Source organism: Eretmochelys imbricata, chromosome 12, assembly GCF_965152235.1.
Source record: "Eretmochelys imbricata isolate rEreImb1 chromosome 12, rEreImb1.hap1, whole genome shotgun sequence".
NCBI lineage: Eukaryota > Metazoa > Chordata > Testudines > Cheloniidae > Eretmochelys > Eretmochelys imbricata.
Window position 1 is genome coordinate 37,777,489 of NC_135583.1, and position 18,361 is coordinate 37,795,849.

Sequence of the window (18,361 nt, forward strand, 5' to 3'; positions counted from 1 at the left end):
CGCCGGCTCGCCTCCCGCTGGCTCTCCGCGGCTGACGAGCGCCGCCCGAGCCCGGCCGCCCCCGCCGGCTTCAACCGCCACCGGAGAGCCCGAGCCGCCACCACCGCGACAAATAATCCCCGCCGGAGGCAGCAAGCGGAGCGGAGGCACAGGCACTGTGTGTGAAAGTGAACGGCCGGCGGAGGAATCCCAAGCCCCGATCGGGAGGGAGGAGGCCGGAACTCACTCCCCCTCCCCACTCACTCGCGGCCCACCCCTCCGCGATGCCCCGCCCTCTTTTCCCTCCCTCCTCCCACTGACTGACCGGCCTGGCTACGATTGGCTGCTCCCTCCTGGCTGCCAACCTCCCGAGGGCGGGGGCCGCCTCGGGAGGCCGGGATGTCAATCAAGCGTCTTAGTCCCGCCCACCGCTGGATGACTGGCCAAGAGCGACAGGGGCGGGGCGAAGTAGGAGGCAACAGCGTGTGGCTGCTTCTTTGACTGCCCCGCGCGTGCAGCCTGGGAGCGGGGCGGGGCTGGCTGGCTGCTGGGGACGGGGCCAGGCTGGCTCGGGGGACAGCTGGGACCGGGGGGCCAGGCTAGCTCGCGGGGGGGCTGCTGGGGCGGGGGGGGCAGGCTGGCTCGGGGGGGGCTGCTGGGACCGGGGGGGGCAGGCTGGCTGGCTGGGGTCTGCTGGGACCGGGGGGGCAGGCTGGCTCGGGGGGGGCTGCTGGGACCGGGGGGGGGCAGGCTGGCTGGCTGGGGGGGGTCTGCTGGGACCGGGGGGGTAGGCTGGCTGGCTCGGGGGGGGTCTGCTGGGACCAGGGGGGGACAGGCTGGCTGGGGGGGTCTGCTGGGACCGGGGGGGATGCTGGCTCGGGGGGGTCTGCTGGGACCGGGGGGGGCAGGCTGGCTCGGGGGGAGTCTGCTGGGACCGAGGGGGCAGGCTGGCTCGGGGGGGGTCTGCTGGGACCGGGGGGGCAGGCTGGCTCGGGGGGGGGGGTCTGCTGGGACCGGGGGGGCAGGCTGGCTCGGGGGGGGTCTGCTGGGACCGGGGGGGCAGGCTGGCTCGGGGGGGGTCTGCTGGGACCGGGGGGGCAGGCTGGCTCGGGGGGTTTGCTGCGGCCGGGGGAGGCCAGGCTGGTTCGGGCGGTGGGGGAGGAATTTGGGCTTGCGGAAGGCAGCCCTGTCTGGATCCCTGTCTCTCTCGGGGATCTGGGGCAAGGGGCTGCCCCGCTGGAGGGCCTGGCCCTGGGCTGGTGCTGCACAGCAGAAGCCCGTTGTCTTGGGGGAGGCGGCGAGGCAAGGAGCCCTGGCCGGCCCCGCTCTGCAGGCTGGCTGTGGAGCTGGGAGCATGTGGCTTTTCACAGGTGGCTGCTCCCCTTCAATAAATGCTAACGAAACAGGGCTGCTGCTGCGTCCAACTCAAATCCCGTGCAGTCCAGCATCGGCTCAGGAGAGGGTTTGCTGCAGGAGTGGATTTTCATGGCATGGAGCTGTTCAATATTAGTGTTGTCTTTTTAATCTAGTGTCAGCTGGCCCTGTAATGGGCTGTAACTCCCGCTGTACATCATCTCCCAAAACGATGCTTCCTTTTCTTTCTTTGCTTTTTGAGGGGAGTCTTCTCTTATTGTCAGTTAAGCTGAAAAAGTCTCTTTCTGACATTTCCTTATCTCCTGAACATTGGAGTAGACGGCGTCTTTCAGTTTCAATATTTTCTGTGGTGTATGGATTGGGAAGTCATTCCCTGGGTTTCTAACTTGTCTTATCTCCTCTTATTTCTGACAAGGGGGCCATCCAGCAGCATGGAAAATAGTGTGGTTCTGCAAAGGAGTTAGAGGGAGGGTACTGTTATGGGGCACCATTTCTTTGTAGTTGCCTACATGCTTTATTTGTTTTAGATAGCAAGGATTGGCCCTGCTTTGAGCAGGGGGTTGGACTAGATGACCTCCTGAGGTCCCTTCCAACCCTGATATTCTAGGTATGGAGAAATATACAAAGTTCAAAGCATATATGGAACAGGTGAGATCAGAAAGATAGCATAGCATGAACTCGTAAATGAAATAAAGCTACTGCCATTAATGTTAACCTTGACAACATCTCTACCAGATTAGCCAGCTCTCCATGGTCAAAGACATTTTGGCATTTGATCCTGGGGTGTCTTTAAATGTAGTGTGAAAACATAACTGACAGTGAAGCCCTCGTATAGTGATAATTTCCGTGCCCCGCCCCCCTTCCCTCCACAAACAACTTCATTCTGAACTGTGGTTCCCTGTCATGGTGACTTAAATGTGTATGTTACAGATTTTGAAACAATTTGAGATTTCAGAGCTGGATTTACCTGTGGGTTTTATGGACAACATCGAGCAGCCAAGAGAGACATGATATTTTGATGATGCTTTTCCATGTAGCTTAATTATGTGTTTTGTGATGTGATCAATTAGGTAAGGATAGGGGTGATGATGCACTTTTTTTTTTTTACTTCTTGCCCTCCGTGGAGCAGGCCAGGAACCAGCATCTTTATTCTTGGCCCAAGGTAAGAGTAAGGGTTTTCCATCACTGATTCTTATACATTATGATCTCCTTGGATCAGGGACCCTGTCTTTATTTGTCTCTTAATGGAAGAGTAAGAACCCCCATACTGGTGGGGAGCTCAGCAGAAAAGAGATGAAGTGCTGTCTTCCCCGAGGAAGGTGTGTGCTGCTTCTGTAGCATTCCCAATCCCTAGAACAATGAGAGGAATACTTGCCCTTGGACTGACACACTTAAGCCTTTTAAGCACCTAATAGATGATGGAGAAAAGCCTCTCGCCTGATCTAAAGTCAATGAGAGTCTTCTTTGACTTTTAGAGTAGCAGCCGTGTTAGTCTGTATCCACAAAAAGAAAAGGAGTACGTGTGGCACCTTAGACTAACAAATTTATTTGAGCATAAGCTTTCATGAGCTACAGCTCACTTCATCAGATGCAACCGAAAGCTTATGCTCAAATAAATAAATTTGTTAGTCTCTAAGGTGCCACAAGGACTCCTTTTCTTCTTTGACTTTAGGGCTTTGGATGAGGCCCTAAAAAACTAAAAGGAATTCTGTTGTAGCAGAAACATGGTACCAAGAATCCATGGCTGGCCTATGAGAAAATGCAAAGAACCACACCGAGAGAGATAAATCATAGTTATAACAGTTCATATTACAACTTGCACAAGAGAACAGGCGGCAGGCTAAAGGTCATTCAGAGGAGCAAATGGTGTGTGTATGTATGAGGGGGAGGGGGTTTCTTTGTGAAAGCTGAGTTCTCTAGATGCCAAAACCATATTTTTCCAGACTGTCCTATTTCCTGCATTCTCTCTCTTGCCCAATGTTAATTATCTGGATGATGAGTGTGCATGTTTGGAAGGCACAGCTTGGATGGTTTTATTGCAATAGGTTTCAGAGTAGCAGCCATGTTAGTCTGTATCCACAAAAAGAAAAGGAGGACTTGTGGCACCTTAGAGACTAACAAATTTATTTGAGCATAAGCTTTCGTGAGCTACAGCTCACTTCATCGGTTTCTCTCTTCATCAGATACAACCGATGAAGTGAGCTATAGCTCACGAAAGCTTATGCTCAAATAAATTTTAGTCTCTAAGGTGCCACAAGTACTCCTTTTCTTTTTATTGGAGTAGTCAATAAACAGTAACTAAACTAAAAGATAGTTCTCTCTCATCTTGTTGTCAACATACTCATAATCTGTGACTATATTTATATTAAAATAGTACCCAGAGCTCACAAACAGGATTGGGGCCCCATGGTGCGTGGTGCTATGAAACATATGAAAACATGGTCCCTATGACCTGGTACCAGTTCCTGCCAAGGCCCCAGTCCTGACTCTGTACTGACAAACACATAGCTGGAAACCAGTTTGGCTCACCTGTGTGTTAGTATTGTTAAAATAGATATTAGAGTTATAAGAATGTGTTTACACTTTATGAGATGCTTGTAGGATGCTGAATGTATTAATCCTACTTAAAATATCTGTATCCTGTGTTATAAGGTAATGTCTAAATGTATGCTCTGTACCTATAAAAATGTTTGCTAAGACTTGATGCCTAGTTCCAGTCACCCAATTCCAAATACCACTCCCAGTTGGCAGGGCTGGATTTCCAATTAGGCACTGAAGGCATGTGCCTGGGGCGCCATACCTCTTTAAAACTGTGTGCAACACAAAGGTCAGCTGTAGGCAGGGGGCCGCTGAAGATGCAGTGCCTAGGGGCACGTAAGGTATAAATCAGGCACCGCCAATTGGCCAGCTAACACTGCATTACCCCAGACCCCCAATTCCAACCTGTCCTGATTCCCAGCTACCCAGTTCCAGCAGCCATTCCCAACTGCCCAATCCTGACTGCTATGAAATCCTTTGATCCTAGCATTTTCCCTCCCACAAATTCCCTTTTGTTTTCTATTCAGGTATGTTTAATAATAATTAAAATAGGCATCACTGTACAATCTAAGCTGTTAAAATCGCTGTAGAGAGGAAATTAATGTTATACTATGTTTGCCTCATTATTCATACATACACTGGTTATTTATTATAGGACTGCTCGTGGTTGCTGGCTGTTTTTAAAAAAAAAAAAAAAAAAAAAAAGGCTTTTGAAGCACATGCAAAAAAACTAAAGGATTTTACAAAGAAAGTTAGGCCAAATATCGGGCCTCCAGTTGTGACAATGTCCCTTTAAGATTTAAAAAACTCCATTTGAGCCAGAGTTGATGTGGCAGAAGGAGCAGTTACAGTGTGTGCAGTTTTGCAATATAAAACACCAGGCTGAAGCTGAAAAAGGCTAATTAACAGTACTTTTATGTGTTGGGGTTTGAGTGCATGTGTGCTACTGCCCTCCAGTGGACGGACAATGTCAGACCTGCTTTAAACTTTTGGATTCCTTTTAATTTGCTTTAGGTAAATGTCACGCACAGAAGTGCTTCTCACTGGCAGAAGCAGCCTCAACACACAGCTCCATCTCATCCATCTCCCTCCTTGATTGAGTGTTAACCCTAAACTCTCCCCCTCCCAGATTTCCTATGTCAACAAAGCTCCTCATCCCCACTTTCACAACTCTGCCCCGCTTCTGCTGAAATCATCTATTGCTTCTTGCCTTGACTATACTCTTCCTTTCTCTTTGTCCTGTGCAAAATGTCACTTGTGTCTTGCCTTAGTGTAAAGAAACAGCCACATCAACACCAACTTCAAACACTTCCACGAGCTCCCTTTCCCAATACAATTTTCTCAGGATCCAGTCCAAAAGGTCCTCCATAATGTTCATGGCCTTGCTCCAGCCTACCTATGGACCTCATCTATACCCTGCTCTGGCCTCTGTCCTTTAACACAGTGTCATCAGTATTAGTGCAAAAAACTTCTCCTCTGCAGTTACTGCTGCTGGAAAAAGTCTTCCTCTATCTCATTGTCCCATCCTGTGTGCTGCAAATTTTCTTAGGGTTTCAACTCTGAATTTCTCTCTACTTCAGTGCCCTTTATCAATCTAACTCTGGGAAATATTTTAGGTGACACTATACAATATGCGTTTGTTTTGTAAGTGTTCGTAACACCCTTCTCCTCTTGTTGAGCTAGTGCAGCTGTTCTCCGAGTAGAGATGCCAGGTATTTTTGGAGCCAAAAGTTGCAAATTCTATGCCACATGTGTCTGGTTGGCTGACAGCTGTAATAGGTGTGTGTGTGCACTTAGGCAGAGGTACCAGAGTCTTTTATTCAGGTACTGAGTCCAAATCCCCACATTAACTTACACAAATACCTCACCGCTCTAGATTCAGGCAGATGTGTGTGGACAGTGGGGGCCCATCTACCTTGACAAGAAGATCCAGTGGGAGCTGTGCCCTCGATCCTGAGCAGGAGGAATCACTGCTATGGAATGAATTCGTTGCCCATGGCCCATTCATTCCTGGACATCTCTGTGCAGGCTGCCAATAACTAGTATCAACAACTGTGGTGCTGCTTTTGTAACATGGACCCCCTAGCCACTAGGATCAGGCCCCCAGAGGAGCCACAGGATGGAATTTATTTTCATTCTAAGACCATCATTAACAAACAAACGAAAACTGATTGCATGACAAAGTGTACTTTGAATAACATAGAGCTTCTCTTTTTAAAGGTGGAAACGGCAAATAACTTGTTGATATGTAAACAGAAAAGGAGGACTTGTGGCACCTTAGAGACTAGCCAATTTATTTGAGCATAAGCTTTCATAAGCTTATGCTCAAATAAATTGGCTAGTCTCTAAGGTGCCACAAGTCCTCCTTTTCTTTTTGCGAATACAGACTAACACAGCTGCTACTCTGAAACTTGTTGATATGTGTTTCAGTTTCTTTTCTTTCCTCTCTCACCACTGTATACAAATCTGTGTCAGAACCTTGAAAATAACATTTATTTCTTTCCTGCCAAGTCTGATCTTTTTCCATATGGCAGTCATTTATTTCCCCTTTGTTTTTAATGCAGTTAATATTAATCTGCCCTGTTTCAATTGCATCCTTCTTTGTGTTCTGCTGTCATGAACAACATCAACACATCTCTAGATACCATGGGCCAAATTTTGGTATCCTGACACACTGAATAGAATCTTCCTACACAAGTGGGCCCATTGAAGTTCGTGATCCCAATTCAGAAAAGCAGTTGGGACTTAAATTCACTTAAAGATAGCATGCATTTAAGGGATAGGGATACTGTGCTGAATCAGACCCATAGGGACTACTCATGAAGCAATAGGAGTAAGTGTATTGAAATCTAGCTCAGTGTTAGCTAGTTAGCTGCTTTTCCACAAGCAGCAAGTGTTCACACAGTGTTTTTAAGTGGGTTCCACAAAAATGGCTATTTTTAAAAAAGAAAACCATTTACATAAACAACCACAGAGTAATGTGTTTAAAATATACAAAGCCTAATCAGAGATTTCACTCAAATTAATAAAATAACCAAAACTTTTCATGGATAGTGTAAAGCCGCTCATTGTGTAATATAGTAACACCCTGTTAAATAGAGAGATCTGATGACTATAAGACTGTATAACGTATAGCTAAATAAAAGCTCACTGTTGTAATAATTATTATTTTGTCTGATAGTTGCATGGCCAGGCATCTGTAAACCTGTTAAAACTTTCTATGTATTTTAACTAGTTATTTATTTAGGGAGGGAGAGAGAGATTTAGACTCCAGTTCATAATTTCCAAAAATTATAATTAAAATAAATATAAAACGATCCTAATTAAGATGCAGGATCTTATTAGGTATTGTGCATTATTTTTCAGTTGTTCTTTTTTCAGGTTACAATCTGAACCAAGTTGTGAACCTCATCTAATTTGTTTCATCTAAAAGTACTGATCTTTTTACTTCATTACCACATGCAATTTTGTAGTCGTCATAGCTAATATCACAACTATAGATCTAGAATGTATTTATAGACCCCAAATTCTGCAGAGAGCACTGGGTCTGTTGTTGCTGTGGAAACGGGGATTCTAAAAGTAAAAGGTTTCCAATCAGAGTTTTAAAGGGACATGCTGGATTAATGCACTAGTCTTCCACTTCCAGAGAGCTGGATGCAACTGTGCCTTAAGGTTTCCCGTGAAATGAGGCTGGTGGTCTCAACCAAGTCCCTAGGGGACACTGGTCTACAACCCAAAACCACTTCATGCATTCTGGCACATTGATTTCAGCATGGTTGTCACTCTGTCCTCTGAGACTGGAATAGCAGGGGTAGTTGCTGGCTAATCTTGACATGAGGGAGGGGGAAATGGATGCTAACTGAGATGCCAAATGTGTGTGGAGTGGAGGAGGGGAAGAGGCTGACACACCAAATCTCTATCTTGCAGTGTTTGCTTTGGATCAGTAGCTGCCTTTGGACTCGGGAAGGGGCTAGAATAGAAATCTCAACACAGCTTGAAACTGGAACACTGGCCTGAAAACAAAAGCAGAGCAAAAGCCACATTCAGGATGGAATGGGGACAACAAAAGAAACAGTCAGTCAGTGGTAAGGAGCAGGAATCACGATGGTAACTAACACCGTCCCCGCTTTCATGATTTTGCTATTGGATGAAGCACAGAAGCCCAAGGGGATAGTGAGACCCATGGTTGGTTCTTCTCATTACTATTGAATATTTATATTGTGGCACCACCGATAGGCCAAGCTGGGCCTCGTTGTGCTTGGCACTGTACAAACACACAATAACTGGCACTCCTTGCCCCAAAGAGCTTCCAGTCTAAAAGAGAAGATGTAACAGGCTGGTGAGATTGAGGGGAGCTGTCAGGGACCAGGATGTGGGCTGTCCAGCTTAGTGGTTGGAGCAGGAGTTGGTAGCCAGCAATAGGAGCTCATGATGAGAGCCAGCGTCAGGGGCCAGAGCTGGAGTCAGGAATCAGAGCCAAGGGTCAGAACTAGGTTTACCTGCGGTGAGGCAAGTCAGGGGCAAGGCTGGGACCAAGGCAGGAGCAGACTGTAACAAGGTGGAAGCAGCAGCAATCACAGCAATGGGTAAATGCTTTGAACAGCCATGAAACAGCTGCTGCCAAAGCATCGGCCACAGCTGCTGCCAAAGCATCAGCCGCCCAGTGTTCCTAAAACCTCAACAAAAGCCATATTTTCCCCACCTTTTCTATCCTGTCTCTCCACCACTTTGTGTCTGTTTGTTAAAAACAGGAGAAGTGAATACCCTTCATGCATCAGGACAGGCAGTAAAATTAACCCTTGCCTTTGATTCAAAGAAAGGTGGTTAATAAAAATAAGACACTTTGATATATTGCCTCCAAAATGAGAGAGACTTTAATAAGTTTTAATTAACTTTGTTTTGTATCATCACTCAATTGCAGTATAAATGCTTGTTTTAATTTTTTGGTTCTAGCTTGTGTTTGATCAATAACCTTTCAACTTTAGAATGAATGCTTTGGAGTGTTTGCCAAAACGCCAGGCCCTCTGTAAAAAAAAAATTCCAAACCTAAGTATCACTGTTTTAATGTTCAACACTGAACACTGAAACAGTGAAAGAGTTTATAACCACCTTTAATTCTTTTGGTCCTTGAGATCAGTACAACCATACTCCATACATTACGGAAGGGGTGGATTCTGAGGAGAGGCTTGGAGAAGAACAAGGCTGAACTGCACTGACAGAACTAGTATGACAAATATTTGCCTGCAAATTCCTGGATTAAGTTGGAGTTATTGAACTCCCAGTTTCAACACAATACATTTGCCAAATTGACGTTTTTATTTACTTATTTTTTGTCAAGTGAAATATCCGTATTCGTTGCAATTCAGTATTTGTTGCAATTCAGACTGCAAACTCCTGGATACTGCGGCAAATCCACAGGCACCTAGAATTTTGTAATTATCATGATAACGCATTTGTAGCCCCTGGAACTTCACGGTGATCAGAAGGCTATGACTCTGAACCTTCTCCTCTAAATGCACATAATTCTACCACCTGAGCTGAAGGAGAATCTCTCTTTGCTGTTGGCAATATAGAGCCTATGACACATACGTTCAAAAATTCTGTCCATCAGAGAAAAGTAGTGTTCACACACACTCACAAGCCAGTTCATTACAATATTGAATTGTTAAATGCCTTAGAGGACTCATTGAAATACTTCAGTACCTTTTTATGTTCCCCTGTATCAAGCCAGAGTTACTCACAGCAAGATGTAATGGAAGATAGCACCAAACTGCAGTCAGCTACTAGAATAGCCCTAGTCATTCTCTGCTTTGACAATGTTTTCTACAATGCCAAGTGCTTATTGTGCTATCTCTGGGTGCAGTGCAGCAATGAAGAGACTGTCTAATATCACTTATTAGATCATACATCTAATACATTATATTAGACAGCTCGGTCATCACATGATTATTGTATATGCCACCAGCCCAGTTTTTCTGTCTCTCTCTGAATGCCCTGTATAATCCCTGGTAACAAATCTTAGACAACTATATGTTGCAAAGGTCTGTGTGCAGAACTTCTTTGCTGATAGCATTAGTTTCCTATGAGCGATGAGCTAAATCAGCTGCACAAAGCATTTCATAATTAAAGTGGCATCTCTTCTTAAAACAAACTGCTGTATCTACAGAAACAACCCAAACTACAGCAGAATCACCAACAAAGGCTGAGATTTTTTAAAACAGGAGACTAAATTTGGGCTCCTAAATAAGTGACCTGTTTTTTCAACAATGAATTCATTAGGAGCTGCTTGGTACCCTGCACTTTTGAAAAAAAAGCCTTCTTTTTTAAGGAGCCCAAATATGAGCTTCAGAGCATAGCTTTCAGCACTTGTGTTTGAAACCGTTGGTTACAAGTACAGCCTTTGGGCCACATCCACAGAATACTGTCGTATTCATTTGTGCAAAGAGTAAGGAAAGAAAAGGGCTGCATTAAAGACAAACGTTACACAGTTAGTCCCTTGTGTATGTATTTAATTCATGATAAAGACTCAAAAGGCAGAGCTGATTTAGTTTTTTTTCATTTAAATAACTCAAGGCAGCAATCTGTTTATGTGCTAATTTCCAGAGCTGAGCAAGTCTGGCCAGACATCCTCAATTCTCCAGTGAGGCCTTGACATTGGTTCAGCACATTCTTTTGGGCGTGTGTTGGCACCGGGCATCCCTCATCTACCTGGAAGTTATTACTGTGATAGTCGATTAAAAATAGAAGTGCAGAAATGAAAAGTCGTCCGTGAAGTGGGGGGGTTCAGTGACTCTTTTTTTCCATTAGAGGGTGCCAGGAAGCTGCTGTTGCAGAGAAGTTGCTACAGAGCCCAGAGTTCACAAGAACTTTAATAAGGGCTTGTCTACACTGCAGGTTATGTCAGTACAACTCATGTCGCTCAGGGGTGTGAATAAGCCACCCCCTGAGTGATGTAAGGTACACAGACTTAAGTGCCGATACTGACACCACTGCTCAGAGAGGTGGTTTTATTATGCCATCGGGAGAGCTCTCTCCCGTCGGCATTGAGCGTCTTCACCAGACTGCGCTACAGCAGTCTACGGCATGGGTGCAGCTGCGTCGTTGCAGCGCTCCTACTGTAGACTAGCCAGGTGTATTCCAGGGGCTGACTGGGACTGCTTCATTTCATGTACACCCCCCGTCTCTCTCTCTCACACACACACACACCCCCTACCAGGCCCAACTTGCTGCTAAGTACAACTCCATTGCCAGTATCTCGCTTCACCTTTTGGTCTTAGCCTATAATCTCTTTAGGGCCTGGACTGTGTTTTCGATATGTACCATGCCTAGTGGAATGGGTCCCTCATCCTGACTGGGCCTCTGGACACTATTTTAACATAAATCTGAAATAATAATAAAATACTACTGTTCACAACAACAGTAAATAATGGGCTAGTAACTACTGCATGCAGTGCATTCTGGGCATTGGAGTTCACAAGGTAACTACTTCTCTAAGAGTTTGGACTAGACTAGAGAGCTTAGAGCAGAGGATGTGAAAGCAGGACTCGTGTGTTCTATCCATGGCTCTGCCAATGACTCGCTGTGAGATCTTGGGGAAATCTCTTAACCACAGTATACCTTAGATTACCCCTTGTGCAAAATGAGTCTAATAATGCTTCCCTGCCTCACAAAGTGTTAAATTCATGTTTATAAAAGACCCCGAGGCCCATGGATGGAAAGACTTCTCATATAAGTGCAAAGAATTATTTTAACATTACTTCTTCAGATCTATTGTCAGACACGGCCAAGGTGTGACCTGAGGACCACACGCAATTTTCCAGCTCTCTGAATACCACCATGGCCTACCTCCGTTTTATTTCTTTCACCACCCAGAGCCCTCCATGCTCCCTGTACACCAAATCCCCTCCACCATGATGGAGTGGCAGCTGGGACAAAGTTGAGAGAGAGGTGTTGTGACCTGGCGCATGGGGTCACAATGCCATTCAAATTTGCGGCAACAACAACAAATTGCGGTGCGTGTTACAACTTGCAGTCCCCGTTCAGTCTGAATTGTAATTCATCCTTGTTTTGTGCTACTGTGGAGTCGGGCAGGAAACGGCCCTAGCCCAGAGCAGAAATAACAGAACGCTGTGTGCCAAAAGCAAGTGAGAGGGATCAGACGGCGTGCAAGAGGCAGGCAAGCTACAAGCCAGCTGTCTACAATGTGTTAGTGAGAAGGAACAGCAGCAGCTCACAGCCTCAGATTGGAAAGGCTGTGAAGCCCAAAAGCCTAAAGTTTTCCCCGCCCCCTCAGTGCCTGGAGAGACTGTTGTTTTTTATTGACATTGAGGATTAGATTCTGGGTAGTGAGAATTATCCCTATTTTACAGAAGAGGAAACTGAAGAACAGAGGGGCAAGTGAGTTGCCCAAGGTCACACCACAATTCTGCAACCAAGCCAACAATAAAACCCAGCTCCCCTGACTCCTGGGGCTGTACGTTAAGCACACCGCCATCCTTCCTCTCTCTGGCACTTTCACTGGGATCTAACTGCTCCAGACCTTCTGCTGTGGTTTTTGCATAGCGAGAACACTCTGTATTGATGAAATGTTACTTCTGTTCAGTTTGCATCTGATCCAGATGGAGCAGTTCCACTGACACCATAACGTCTCTTGGTGTTATCTCGTTGCCCTACTTTGGGGACAAGAAGAAGCCATGCTCTAATCTGAGTCTCCCATTCACATCATATCTTCTGAGCTCTCTGATTTCATATGACAGGAATAGAAAATTGCCAGGTTGTCGTCCTCTCCTTATGCAAACTGCCACTGACATGACTGATGGTGTCATCTTACCATTCTGAATCGCCCTCTCATCCCAAAGGATCCCAAAGCGTGTTATGAACTATATATAAACTGGGGTCATTTTGCCCACTGGAGGGGTGGAACGTGACAGCTGGTCAATGGTACACAAGAGCACAGCGCCACCATTTAGGACAGGAAATGAAAAAGAATGTTACAGTTCGTCCAACTGAAACTGCTGGGGGAATTTAGGTCAGCAGAGTACACTGTACAATAATTAACAAATCTGGGACTTTCCCAGGAAACTAAAAAAACTTAAATACTCGAGACTGATGAAAGCTATGGCCAACATGCAACAGCCTGTTCTGCTTAGGACAATGAAACAAGCATCTTGTCACTGACAGTCTAGGGGGTGAAATCCTGACCTCAGTGAAATCAATGATAAAACTCTCATGGATTTCAGTAAGCCCAGGATTTCATCCCAGATATTTTGTTTTTCCACCTCACTAGATTAACCCTTTATGGGGCACACTCCTTGTTCCTCCCTCCCTATGACGAAGGACAGCCTATTGCAGCTGTGCTTTGGAGCTTGAGTTATAGACTTAGGGCCAGATCCTGAGAGGTGCTGAGTGCCTCCAGCGAGCGTTAAGGATGCTCTGCACAGTGGAGGAGGTGCTCAGAAGCATGGACAATTGTTGGGCTCAGAGCTATGGGCCTGCATGGGAGCATCTGGGTGCCCAGCAATTTTGAAAATCAGTCAGGGGCCGAAACAGAGCTTCAGGGATTAACTTTAGGCTCCTCTATTTTATTTTAAAAATCTTGAGCCAAGCGTGCTGTTCCTGTAATTATAAGCCTGTGATGACATATCATTAATATTACACTATAGCCAAAAGATTCCACTGGCCATTCATTCTGAATGTCTCTGATTTGGGGGCACCCAATCTGAGATGCCTGGTGTCTCAAGTTGGGCTCCCCCAAATAATTGGGGGGGCACTTACAAATTTTTTGGCCTTAGTCACTATGCTTAGTCGCAGACTATGTTAGCTACACTACAAACAACAGCCAATAACGAAAACGTTCTCTCTACAGTGGGGGTTAACAGTAGTCAGAGATTTGTGCAGATCTGGAGAGGAGCATTTCTCCAAAGAGTGTGGGAGACCAATAGACTCATAGACTAAGGCCAAAAGGGACCATCATAATCATCTAGTCTGCTCTCCTGCACCTCGCAGGCCACAGGACCTCACCCACCCACTCCTGTAATAGGCCCATAATCTCTGGCTGAGTTACTGAAGTCCTCAAATCTTGGTTTCAAGTGACGGAGAATCCACCATTTACACTAGTTCAAACCAGTAAGTGACCCGCCTCCCTCTGCAGCATGCGGCATGAAAACCCCCCAGAGTCTCTGCCAATCTGACCCGGGGAAAATCCCTTCTCTACCTCAAATATGGTGATCTGTTAGACCCTGAGCATGTGGGCAAGACCCACCAGCCAGACACCTGGGAAAGAATTCTCTGTAGTAATTCAGAGCCCTCCCATCTAGTATCCCATGTCTGGTCACTGGAGAAATTTGCTAATAGCACTCGCAGATGGGTAAATGAGAGCCTAGCTCCTGTACACCAGGCTGGAAATGAAGGAGGGATAAGAAAAGAACAGGGAGGAGGAAGAGACAAGGAACAGAGAAGGGAGAAATGATGTCTGTGTCCCATCACGCCCAGGGATGGATCCAAACTTTGCTGCTCAGGCCCAGATCCAAATTTTCCCCAAAGTTCAGGGGTGTTCAGATCAAGGTTTTAGTTTGGATCCAACTCTAATACAGTCCAACATTTCCAGGGTCAGCGTCCCACTGCAGCATTGGGAAACAGAGAGGTCTGGGCTTAGGCACACAAATACCCCCCAAGCTTAATCCTCTCCAAACCACCACTCTTCCTCATCCCCAATATCTAATATGCTCCATACGCGTGGTTTCAGGTGACTGTAGTAGCTAATAGAAGCTGATGATTTAGGATTCCCCTACTTTGATTTCTAGATAGCGTGCTGTTCTGTGATTGTGCCCTCTTACTTCCACAGGTGAGCAAAACGTGGTATTGTGTTGGCACTTATACAAGGCTAATACTTGTATGAGAGCCTGTGCAATACCATGTTTTGCGAGCCTCTTCCGGCTTGCTGATTCTGAACTTGTTTCGAATGCAAACTCTAGAATGTGCACTACAGCTCTTCCACTAAAACGTTTTGGAAGCAAAGGGTTTTAATGTGTCCATACAGTCTAGACAACTCCTGTGTTGTGATAGTACAGAGTATTAATACTGCATGTATAGACAGCTGAAGAATGCCTTCCAGTGGTCCAAAGACTTATGCCAACTCTTGAAAACACAAACATGTACAGAGGAGACACAGTTATGGGAAGCAGCCTTCTTATTTTATCTAGCTGAAAGTAATAAATTCAGGGCCAGTTTCTGACTTCACAGGACTACTTGTGTAAGTATTACCCAAGTGAATAACATCGCACAATCTGGCCCTCATTCATGGCTCTCCCCTCCCCACCCAGAAAATAAATAAATAAGGGGACTCTGCTGAATAGTTTACATCTATTTTTGTTTTGAAAAACAAAACAAAAAAGAGCTTGGTTGATCAAATCTAATACAAAGAGAATTAATATTTTCAGTGAAACAACTTATATATCTCTATATTTAGGTGTATGTGATAGGGTTTGCAAAACAGGAAGCAAAACTGAATATAAACAAAAGTGAAACTGACCAGTCCAGTTTCATACTCTGAGCTGATGGAAGTGCAAAATAGTAAACAAAGCAGCATAAACCGTGAAAAATACAGTTTTTGGGTTTTTTTAAATTACATTTTCATATCTTAGGTATCATTAGCAGAGGTAAGGATTTTATTTCTAGTGTTTGACTTAACTTGATGATGCCCCCTTTAAAAGGAAGACCAGTGCAGAAAGTAATGAGAGTGGATATAACACAATAAATCCCTTGTAGAAGAGTTGTCAGTATGGAGGCACAGGCGAAGATCTCTTAGGATGTGCTGATGGGATGACTAGCCTCCCGTGCCCCTATTGTACAAAGTCTTTTTCTAAAACTGGAAGAGTACAGCAACTTAAACAAAACCGTTTCGGGGGGGAGGGGGGACGGTATGAGTTATTAAAAAAAATTAACTAGACTTTTAGAAAAGCAGAGTATTTACTACTAAGCATGTTCATCTAAGGATCTTAAAAGTTCTTTCCTAGCACTAATGGGTTAACCTTCCCAGTCTACTAACCTGCCTACAAGCATCAAGGTCTCACCCTGGCTTCCACCAACCTAGTGACTCCTTGTTGGGTGACCTCAACGGCCCTTCCAGTCCTGAGTCTCCCCAAATCCAAGTGCCCTGATGCTCCGAATTTTCCCCTCTGGTTCATTAACTCCAAAGGAATGAAACCTGCCCCCAGTTAATGCCAGTGGGGCGACAGTGGTGAGGAATTATGTGTCATGGTTTTCCGTGGGTAAAGCCTTGTTCACGTGTTGCAGAGACAGCACGGAAGCCCGGAGAATATGTTTGCAGAACAGTTTAATTTCATACCTGACCCCAATGTCGGACTGGAGGAGAGGAGCGGAGGGATGTCCGTTCTCCTCCATCCCCGCATGAGTAGGTCCAGCATTAGCTGTAGTATCCAAACCTAAAAAAGGGGGTGGAGGTGGGGGAGAGGAAATAGGAGCTAATAAATTAGCCACACCAGGTCAGGGAAACGTGCTTTATGGTGCATATCATCTCACACAACATACTTGAAGCAGCAATGCCTGAGACAAAAGGTATCAGCAGTACAGAGAGCAGGGCTTGAGAACGGTTTTGCTTGCATCCAGCAACAATCCTGAAACAGGGCAGATGGGAAAAATGCAAAAAATCTGACCAATCTCTTTGCAAAAGTGAATCAAATAGAAAGCGCTCTTGGCCTAGGGTTTTCAGTGCCTCCTTTAGCTAAGCACAAACACTACTGGCAGCCATTGGATTATTTTCAGTTTGCAGAGTCAGGCCGTATTGCATCGTGTACGGCAATATCCTCATACGTGGCAAGCCCTGTTTGTAGTATTGGGTCCTGGGACTGCCATTCCGTGTCTGCAGAGTAAATTTGATACTATTTTGCTTTGTTTGTTTCTGTAGAGGTATGTTTGTTTTCTGAAATGGAGATTCTAGTCCACATGGCATCTCCTCTGCAAATGTGCACAGTTATTCTACGCAGGTCATTGTCACACACCAGTCAAAATTATTTAAAGAGATTATATTAAATTCATTTTATAGTCCAGCCCAGATGCCCCAACTGAAATGGGGCCCCCATTGTGGCACTGTACAAACACGGAGTAAGAAGTCCCTGCCCCAAAGGGTTTACGATCTAACCAGACAAGAGAGAGAACGGGTGGGAAGGAAAACAGGGGCGTGTAGAAGCCAAGTGTGCCCAAGATCACACAGCAGGACAAGGGCAGAGCTGGGCTTACAACTCAGACTTGTTCAGTATCCACCACTGAACTGGTGTGACAGAAATAGCAATTTCCTGGACAAATTTAGATGAATTAAGATTAAGTATTTTAGGAGTTCATTGCTTTAAAAATGCAAATGTTTCTGTATTGTTGTGGGATCGTATGTAAGTCTAACATTGGGAAGTGTTATGAGCTTTAAAGGGCTATTTGAAACAGTCAAGGCATGAATGAACTTTTAAAGTAAAGAAGGTTTCCTAGGAAATCTCTAGGAGGAGAGGTATGGAATTTGGGATCAGGAAGGAATTTTCCCCTAGGTCAGATTGGCGGAGACCCTGGGGGGTTTTCATCTTCCTCTGCAGCATGGGACACGGGTCACTTGCAGGTTTAAACTAGTGTAAATGGTGAATTCTCTGTAACTTGCACTAAACCATGATTTGAGGACTTCAGTAATTCAGCCAGAGGTTAGGGGTCTATTACAGGAGTGGGTGGGTAAGGTTTGTGGCCTGCAATGTGCAAGAGGTCAGACTAGATGATCACGATGGTCCCTTCTGGCCTTAAAGTCTATGAATCTATGAGAATACAGTCTTTTGAAGCTTTGCCCTGACGGGTGTGGAGACAACCTTTTATCTGCTGATCATCTGTTTCATGAGGACAGATCAAAAAAACAAAAGGAAGGCATTCACAGATTCATGGGGGTGCTTGTTCTGAGCTAACAGCTGTTACGAATTTCTGACCACAGAAAACCCTCTTGGTGAGGCTAGGACTGTTCATTGGGTCACTGAGTCAGTGCTGGAGTTGCGATGATCTCTGGTAAACTTATCAGCCTAAGCGTAGGGTTTGTTTTGGTTGTTGTTGGTGTTTCTAATATGATTTCTCTGTAATGCTTTTACCTTAAAAATGAATGTGGTCGCTGAGAAGGAGCTACGTGGTAAGCCAGCTGTGGGCAATTACACAGTGCACCATCTCTGAGAAGAAAATGAAAGCAGGCCTGCTTAGACAGTCTGTCTTATGTAGGGAATTTACAGTACAGGCAGGGAGCTGCGTAGACTGGAAATACCCTGCTCAGGAGGGAGAAAGACACACGTCTCTGCTTAAGAGAGGTGATGGGTGGGGAGCCAGAAGCTGAGAGTAGGTGCCCTTGCTAGACATAGAAGGGGAATATAGGTGTAGTTGCCCTGAATTGTGACATAAGGCATAAGCTTCAGGATTTATTTGCCGAACAAATCAATAT